Genomic DNA, 10,191 nt, shown 5'->3' with positions numbered 1-10,191 from the left:
AAAGTTAAAACTCTAATTCCTTTTAAAAGAGTTGTTATAAGACATCAGACTGAAGGAAAAATAAGAGTCATTGCTTCAAAGAAATGAAGATCCTCTCTTCTCAGCAGGATGGAGTATATCCACACAGGGCAAAGAATCGCAAACATAGTGTTAATCTGGAACCATGCACGGATTATTTTTTAAAGTTGGGCTTTAATTAATTTGCTTTAGAGAGAAATAAAATGTTACCATGTGTTCAACAAAGCAGATTATTCTTTTACCTTTGCCCCATAAACTGGTTGCTTGATCTTCAGCAACAAGCTACTATTCATAAAATGTTATTTTGATAACATTTTCAGTGGCCTAATAATATCTACTCTCTGAAGAAGGCAAATGTTGTTGAGCTCTCATCATATAATGAATACTGGTAGTTTCTCACCCAGAAATTATTTCCCATGCCCACCCCCCCTTCTTCCTTGCTCACATAATCCCAATTTCATTCAGGTCTTGCTCATTAAACCCTGGTTGTTACCAGGTATCAAACCATCTATCAACATCAAGGGCAGTGGCCCCATCTCCAGATCCAGCCCCTGTACTAGACCTGGGAGTGAGTCACTATTTGTCTAGTACATTTTGCCCCTGATTGATTACCGCTGGGACATGTTCAGGAAAATGAAATAGGGGAGGATGACTGATGAGAAGATTCTAAAAACAGATAAAGAAGAAGAAAGGCCTCCTCTTCTGCTCTTGGATACTGTTATGTCTCAGCACCCATCTCGAGGCCATGAACGAAGTCAGCCTGAAAGGAAATGCTGGGGAGGGCAGAGTAGAAAGACAAAAGTAAAGTAGGATTTTGAGGACATTCAAATACTGCCAAATTAACTAACCTTGGGACCATCTTACCTCTAGAGTTCTTGGTATATAAGATATTGAAACCCCTCATTACTTAAGATACCTTAAGTTAGGGTTCATGATACTTGCAGCCAAGATAATCCTAACTAAGCTACAGTGGTGTCATTTTATGAGATGCTTGCAAGGGCCAAAAGTTGTCCATCACTTAGGTACTAGGTCGGGGGGTTCTGACATTGCATTATAGCATTCTGAGAGCCACTGTCTCAATGGCTTCCAATGTTAAAGGCATGTGCTATGATAACTTAGAAAGGAAAGGTGATTCAAAGCATTAAGCAAAAAAATAAATATGTCAAATATGAAAAAAGTGAGAGCAATACATAATACTCACCAGAGAAGAGTAGTGATAAATAAAGGACAGATCTGAATCTGTAATTTTCCTTATATTTATCATCCTGGAATGCCTACCCAAAATTAATGAATCCTTAAAGGTTATCTGAATAAGGTATGTGAGGTTGAAAATGATATGGGTAGAATAAAATGATGACCCGGGATGGCCAAGATGAAATATAATAGGAATAAATGTAAGGTCTTAGATCTAGGTCCTAGAAGAAGCAGTGTACAAAGTTAGAAAAGAGAAAGAAAGAAAGGAAAGAAAAGAGACAAAAAAAGGAAGGAAGGAAGGAAGGAAGGAAGGAAGGAAGGAAGGAAGGAAGGAAGGAAAAAGCTCTAGTGGTTTTGTTTCTAAATTCAGCACATAAAAATAATGTTATGTGGCTACCTAAAAATATTATGTGATTTTCCTTCCTTCACTAAGTATACTGAAGGATCTTAAGTCCCAGTTAGATATCAAAATTATCTATATCCTTTTAAAAATGCAAATATCTGGGCTCAACTACAGACCTGGTGACTCAGAATATTTTGGAGGCAGACCTGGCTTCATGCATTTTGTAAAATTCCATAAGCTTTAGCTGATAACTGATCTAGACTCTAGATCACGCAAGATCTGCTGAATTCATCTCTAGGCCTCATCAGTAAGACTTTATTTAGTTCTTGGAATTATATTTTCAAAAATGGCTTTTAAAAGTTGGAATGAACACAAAGAAGCCAGCCAAGAGAGTAAAGTGTTTTGTAGGGCGCCTGGGTGGCTCAGTTGGTTAAACCACTGCCTTTGGCTCAGGTCATGAACCTAGAGTCCTGGGATTGAGTCCCATATCAGGCTTCCCTTACTCTGCAGAGAGCCTGCTTCTCCCCTCCCTCTGCCTCTCCCTCTGCTTGTGCATGTGCTCCCTCTCTCTCTCTCTTTCTCTCTCTCTGTGTCAAATAAATAGATAAAATCTTTTAAAAAATAATAAAGTGTTTTGTAATTATGTCATATGATGAGTAGATGAAAGACCCAAGCTTTCACTCCTAGGAGTGAAACTATGATGGAACTCACAGAAGAAAACTATATACACATGTTAGATATTTAAGATTTGAAATGTGGAAGGGGTGCTACTCCTTGATAGCTCTGAAAGAGGATTAAAGAACTAATTGGTGGAGTTAGAAAGCTGCTTATTTTAGATCAGTGTAAAGAAAACTTCTCAAGCCATTAAATGTTAAGCAATGGAAAGGATTGCTTTGAAAAATAGCAATTTTCTCATAACTACAAGTTCTCCCAAGAAGACAGATGACTGATATTCTGAAATACAATTAGGAAAGCTGTAATGGGGATACTAGCCCCCAATAGGGAGTAGACCTCAACCTCTTAGGTTATCTTTGATTCTGAGATTCTGTGGTACCCTTAGAAAATATATCACATAATGATCACAGAAACATAGCTCAGAAAACAACCTTGGAATTTACCCATTAAATGTTCTTCACTCAACAGATAATTGTCAACCCTCAGTGAATAACAACTATATGTCAGACACTTCATGCAATATTATCCCCAATTCTTACAGCAACCCAGCAAGACTACGTTGTTAGTCTTATGTTATAAAAAAGAAAACAAATTTTCTTTAAAAATCTCTAACTTGGGGCGCCTGGGTGGCTCAGTGGGTTAAGCCGCTGCCTTCGGCTTAGGTCATGATCCCAGGTCCTGGGTTCAAGCCCCACATCGGGCTTTCTGCTCAATAGAGAGCCTGCTTCCTCCTCTCTCTCTGCCTGCCTCTCTGCCTACTTGTGATTTCTCTCTGTCAAATAAATAAATAAAATCTTTAAAAAAAAAAAATCTCTAACTTACCTTAAGCCATTAAAATAGAAGACATAGGATTTAAAACCAAGTCTTGCTGAGGGCTCTCTCTCCCTCTTTTTTTTTTTTTTTTTTTTTTTTTTTTTTTTTTTAATTAACAACCCCCAATGACTTCTCAAGGTCAACACAATGAATCTGGTTTGGATTGAAGAACTTTGATGATCTTTCACCAACCTACATTTTCATCCTTATTTTCCATGATTAACCTCAATTCACTTTATAATCCAATTAAATTAAATTAAATTATTAAATTACTTGCTTCCTTGTAGCTCCAAAGTCTCCTGACTCCAAGACCTATATTAAAGCTCTTTCTAAATGTCCATCAACAGATGAATGGATAAAGATGTGGTATATATATACAATGGACTACTATGCAGCCATCAAAACCCCAAATCTTGCAATTTGCAACAATGTGGATGGTACTAGAAGGCATTATGATAAGCGAAGTAAGTCAATCAGAAAAAGACAATTATACGATCTCACCAATATGAGGAATTGGAGAAACAAGACAGAGGATCATAGGGGAAGGTAGGGAAAAAATGAAACAAGATGAAACCAGAGAGGGAGACAAACCATAGGGTAGGAAAAAAATGGAGGGTTGCTAGAGGAGGGTGGGTGAGATGGGGTGGCTGGATGATGGACATTTGGAAGGGTATATACTATGGTGAATGCTGTGAGTTGGGTAAGATTGATGAATCACAGACCTGTACCCCTGAGACAAAAAATACATTGCATGTTAATTAAAAAAAATTTTTTTTAAAGCTAAAAAAAAAAAAAACCCACTTCTTCCTTCTAACACCATTTCTTCTACTCTCTACATTTCTTTAAACTCAAATTCTATTCAAATACAAGTTCACATGCTTCATCCTCAAGTTTCCTCTTTATCAACTCAAAATCATTTTTTTATAATTTTTTATTTTTTCAGCATAACAGTATTCATTATTTTTGAACCACACCCAGTGCTCCATGCAATCCGTGCCCTCTACAATACCCACCACCTGGATCCCCCAACCTCCCACCCCCCCACCCCTTCAAAACCCTCAGATTGTTTTTCAGAGTCCATAGTCTCTCATGGTTCACCTCCCCTTCCAATTTCCCCCAACTCCCTTCCCCTCTCCATCTCCCCTTGTCCTCCATGCTCTTTGTTATGCTCCACAAATAAGTGAAACCATATGATAATTGCCTCTCTCTGCTTGACTTATTTCACTTAGCATAATCTCTTCCAGTCCTGTCCGTGTTGCTACAAAAGTTGGGTATTCATCCTTTCTTATGGAGGCATAATACTCCATAGCGTCTATGGACCACATCTTCCTTATCCATTCGTCCGTTGAAGGGCATCTTGGTTCTATCCACAGTTTGGCGACCGTGGCCATTGCTGCTATAAACATTGGGGTACAGATGGCCCTTCTTTTCACTACATCTGTATCTTTGGGGTAAATACCCAGTAGTGCATTTGCAGGGTTATAGGGAAGCTCTATTTTTAATTTCTTGAGGAATCTCCACACTGTTCTCCAAAGTGGTTGCACCAACTTGCATTCCCACCAACAGTGTAAGAGGGTTCCCCTTTCTCCACATCCTCTCCAACACATGTTGTTTCCTGTCTTGCTAATTTTGGCCATTCTAACTGGTATAAGGTGCTATCTCAATGTGGTTTTAATTTGAATCTCCCTGATGGCTAGTGATGATGAACATTTTTTCATGTGTCTGATAGCCATTTGTATGTCTTCATTGGAGAAGTGTCTGTTCATATCTTCTGCTCATTTTTATATCCTGAGAATCCTTACCGCATTCTATACTAGTTCTCTCACAGTATTAACACTCTGTTTTGCATTTATAATGTTTATGTGTGTGAGTGTTTGAGTCACATTATAACAATTTTCTATGCATCTAGTTTCTCCTACTTATTTCTAAAATCCACCCCCCCCACCAAATTCCCTCCAAACTGAATGTACCACCATGTTTACAATGGTTAGTCAATACATTCTGATTAAATAAATAAATGAGGAAAAACGTTGAGCCACAAAGAGTTTAAGTGATTAGCCCAGGATTACAAAAGTAATTTGTATTTTTACCAGAACTTGAGCCTATATCTTTTTTTTTGAGCCTACATCTTATATAAAGCATTGCTAATAATAATATTATTTAATTATACCATGAGGCAATTCTGCTACATTCTTATATAATTAGAAATAAGAAAAGAACATATGATTAAGCTCTTAAAGGGGCAGAGGAAAAAAAAGGCACAATTTTTAGCAGAAGTCCTCTAGTTTTCTTTGACAAAAATAAAAAACAAAACAGAAAATCTGTTTGCTGCCATACTTCTGAATGATATTTCACCTTAAATAACTAAAGCCAAGACTTAAGCACTTCAAACCAAGATCTGTCAGTGCAGTCACTAAATATACAACTGCTAAAGTTCACAAATATTCAGAAACCCACATTTCTAATTAAGTAGATAGTTTCATGGAATTGAGAACACAGTCTCTGAACAAATAAATCTGGGAAATGCTGTTCTTACACTATCATATTAAGAAATGGCAATAAATCATTTTAACAGCTTCTCTGCCATATCACATGTGGAAAAGGCAAAGAAAATGTCTTTCAACTCACAAAAGATACACAGAGAAGAATGCAAAATCAGAGAATTTAGTAGAAAAACATAGCAAAATAAATAATTACAAAAGGTGACTGTTTCATATAAACTGGAAATTACATGAATAACCAGCAATACACTTGAAGTTAGTGTCAACATTTATAAATGCTTTCACAGCCAATTCTAGAGAGGAAATCAACTATGCTGAAGAGCCAAGATACACTTAAAGAGCAATAAATTATGCTGAAAATACTTTCAGTGACTGAATCCAAAAAAACAGGGTAGTCATGTTTTAAAGAAGCCCAATATACAATAACTGCTAATTATAAAAAAGAATTTAAAAGTGAATTTCATCATTTTAAATATTCAAATTATTCTTCTAATAAATTTGGTGTAAAAAACCACTGAAAATAAGTTTCCAAAGGAGAGTGTTTCCTGAACAAGCTTTTCTCTCCTTTTGCCTTTGGTCAAGCAATTGTGTTATATCTGGGAATATCATTATCAATTACCATTCTCCACTCTCAAATCCTCTTCCCTGCCTAAATTACATCCATTCTTTAAGTTTCAGATGACAAGTTCTTTGAGCATTCTTCCCTGAACATCCCTTGCAAAACTGGATTCAGCCCCCCCACGCCGAAAATGTGCACTAGGCCTCTAATATAGCACAAAGCACACTGTCTTATCATTTCTTATTTATTTGTATTCTCCCATATTGTGCACACACACACACACACACACACACACACATACACACATGCATTCATACATACACACAGACTGTAAGCTCCTTCGGGACCAGGACATAGCATTTGCTATCTTTCTAAGAATGTGGTACAAACCTAACATATTTTTCATAAATGAATACACTGTCATAAAGTAAGTAATCTTTTGTTATTGGCTTAAAAACATCCACATCTTGACTATTTTTAATTGTATTCTACAATATTTTCCATTTTATCTACTGGTCATCATAGCAGGAGTTCTCAGTTCTACGAGTTAGAAAACTGGCTGAAGCTTTATATATGGGTCCCTTTTGATATTTTTGCATATTGATTACCCTCTCTGAAAACAAAGAAAATGTATAAAGTATTTAATTTATTTAAGTCATTTCTATAAAGGCCTTTCTACACAGAGCATCAAAATAGCATGTAGTCAAGATTGAGAAATGTGTCTAGTTCAACATTCATAAAAATATTTTCAGATTACTGGATCATATTTTTCAATTAATTTTGTATCTTTTTGAGAAGGGTTTACAGAGGATCTCACTGTAATCCCTGTTGTGAGAGATTTTTTTAAAGCCTTTTCCATATTAGGAAAATTACTTGAAAGTCACTGTCAAGATAACCAAACCCACATGATACTGATTATTTCTGTTTTTCATACATTGACAGAGGTAGAAAGATTGCACAGCCCTTTTCATCAAATATTAAGTGAATCGTGTGATGGATTCCCTGTTACAATGGAACACTGCAGCAGCTCTGACTTTTTGTCCATTCAAATATGAATCAGTCACACAGGAACAGTTAAGACATGTTAACACAGTTTTAGGCAAGGGTGGAACATAAACCATTTCAAAATCTTTCAGAACACAAGGCCAACTGTGTAGACATAGAAGCTGGCCAGATTCAGCTTGTGAGCCAAAAAAGACCATTCTAACCTTCTGCATCCCACATGAAACCCTGACACAATTGAATTTTAAAATAAAAGTGTGTTACATAGCTCAAATCCCTGGCTTAGGAGTTAATGACCTTAACTGTCTCAGGCAGAGAGAGCTGTCTACAATTGTATGCCAAGTATACACATGCATGCCCCACTCTGCATTCCCCTGGCATTCTGGAAACCTTTTAGAGCTGGAAGGGCTCATGGAAACACTGTAGTAAATATTTCAGTGGAGCAAAAGAAATCCATGAACGTGCTCACCTTGGTTCTCCAACCGCATTTCCCCTCCACACATCCCCCCATATGTGTAGTTTGTCAAAGTTTAGAAGAGGTGAGTAAGGTAGATCACTTAGGAACTTAAATTCTCAGTGTAATTCTGGGAGCCACCATAATCCTGTAAGGTGTCAAGAGTTAAAAATAGCTACCTTGAGCTAACTCCTCTGGTTAAATTTGGTTTATGGCATATTGCCAGTAGTAAAACAATCCCACAGAAGCACTTTGCAGCAAGCCAATCCAAATTTTTCCATGAATTTCCCTGCATGGTGAACCTAGATATAATCCACTGCTAAATACTGTTGTATTCTAAGAGACAAAAAGAATAACTAACTATATTTTCTTCAATCCCTATAGTATAATACAATGTATATTGGGGGCCTGGGGAGGGGGCAGATATACATTTGAAGATGCTGTGTTAAGTCAAAGGCTGAATATCAGGACAAGAATGACATCTTAGCCTCTAGCCATGTCATCTTAGAGAAGTCATTTAAAGTCTCTAAGTATACATTTCTACCTGGGTGTCATTACCTTCTTACTTGAACCTTACATACTGTGAATATTGGTCAAAAGTTTATAATTAAATATATTCGATCAAGATCTTTCTCCATGTATGTGAACTTGTCAGCACTAATGAAAGGTTTTTGTAATTTTGTAAAATTCAGCACATTTTACTTATGAAATAAAAATGATAGATTTAAGAGAAATACTACCTCAATATTATTAATTAATTTCCTCCTTGTTTGGCTTTAATCCTCAGTCACAAGATGTAACACCAAGAAACAAACAGATATTATATAAATATATAATAACATATTATATAAATACTTAAGATATTGCCCTTGCAGAACAGGATGGAAACTTCACCAGAGAAACTGACACAGGACTGAGAAGGGAAACAAGCTTGAGGATTACAATATCAAATTCTAAGGAAGAATTCTGAAAATTATGAATATATTTAGTTTGGGCTTACCGCTTTTCTAAAGGAAGAATAAAATTATCACAAGGAAATAGGAAACTACTAACAACAAATCAATGTACTAGGTATACTATCAGAGTAAAAGTGATGTCAGAGCCAATGTTAACTAAGGTTCATATTTATCTGCAACTAAGACATTTTTTAAGATAATAACATAAACTTTGCTTGGCAAAAAATGAATTTAAATTTTAAAAAAAGCAACAAAAAAAGCAATGTAGTCCAGTTAGATGAAATTATTCTGTTACAAGAAAGAAACAAAAAGAAAACTCTGTAGGAAATAATGACTAAGGTTACTTATTGACAGCTTCCTAAAAGCACTAAACTGCTGTTTAAAATTCTTTGAGCTGATACACTTTTAAAACATTTTATTTCCAGTTCAAAAAGTTATGACAAAATGCTAATTTTATTACTCAATTTATGACAGCATAAATTTTTCTTCCCTAAAAAAAGTTTTGTCACATTCTCAAGATATTTTCTATCTCCCTTTTTAACGTGTCAGACAAAATTACACGTGTATACAATAAACAATATGTAATTTACATTCAAAATATAAGCTGCATTTAATCTGTACTGAGTAAGTAAAAACTTAACAAGTAAACCAAGACATCAATAAAAGCTCTTTTCTAACTAAAATCATTGTCTTCATTTCTTGACCCTTTTAAGATGGTTATTGAAAAAGTATAGAAACCTACATCAAACAGATACTGAAACTCTCAAAGGTCATTTCTTGCTTTATATAGTAATGAAAAATTCAAGACAACTGTCAGAAAATAGCTGGCACAGCACCATACTGAGCTGACATCAAAGAAGCTGTTGATGTTCTAGTTCCTTTCCAACAACAACAACAAAAAACTTCGTTGGGGCTCTGATGATACTGGGATCCCACCCTGTGAACATAACCATCTTATTTTGACAAGAACAAAGAGGAACCAGCTGTTCTCCCGGTAGCATATTAGAAATCAGAGAGCCACTATTCCTCCAGAGATGTTCTTGAAATTTACCCTAGATAACAGAAGGTTTGTTTATTATGCAACACCCAAAGAATCGGTACCCATCCTCTCTATTCCTACTCTTCCACCTCCCACTATCAGTGATAATCAAAATCTACTCCTTGAAAAAATGATCCTTCAAAAAACTTAAGAAACTGGAGACCTGCAGATATATGCACCATAGCATGGATGCTGGAGGAAGAGCATGGAGAATCCTCTTGAATAAGAGGCCAAGAAGTTGGACTTGGCCAAAAAGGCCCTAACTCTTTAAAGAAGGGAATGTATGTGAGTTCAATAAAGTAGAGTAGGTTATCTACTCTGGAAACAGGGAAATAACCAAGTGTTTGAAAATAGTGAAAAAGATTTGGTGCAATGTTCTCAGAAATATTCTAAAAGTCTTTAACAGATAAATAGGAGATTAAGCCACGCTGAGGACATAGCTGAGAGGAGAGAGCATGATACTGCACAGACCTCAGCCCAAACAATTTCATGGCTTTCTGCAACAAATCTCAGTTACCTGATAGTGGAGAAAGCAGACAATTGGGTGACCCAGCATTAGAGATTAGCAAGGCAATGGAAAAGTTGAAATGACTAACCATAGGTTCAGAGGGACAAGCAAGTCAAGTGAAATATATAA

General features: G+C 36.1%; 1 pseudogene; it reads left to right on the top strand.

The window, feature by feature from the left end:
* Positions 1–666: 666 nt before the first annotated feature.
* LOC111148890 overlaps positions 667–10,191 on the top strand; it is a 40,683-nt pseudogene continuing 31,158 nt past the window's right edge.

Source organism: Enhydra lutris, unplaced genomic scaffold (assembly GCF_002288905.1).
Source record: "Enhydra lutris kenyoni isolate GAN:26980312 unplaced genomic scaffold, ASM228890v2 scaffoldscaffold21, whole genome shotgun sequence".
In the NCBI taxonomy this organism is placed as follows: Eukaryota; Metazoa; Chordata; class Mammalia; order Carnivora; family Mustelidae; genus Enhydra; species Enhydra lutris.
The sequence above is the reverse complement of the archived record's forward strand: the minus strand, read 5'-3'. Positions and strand labels throughout refer to the sequence as shown.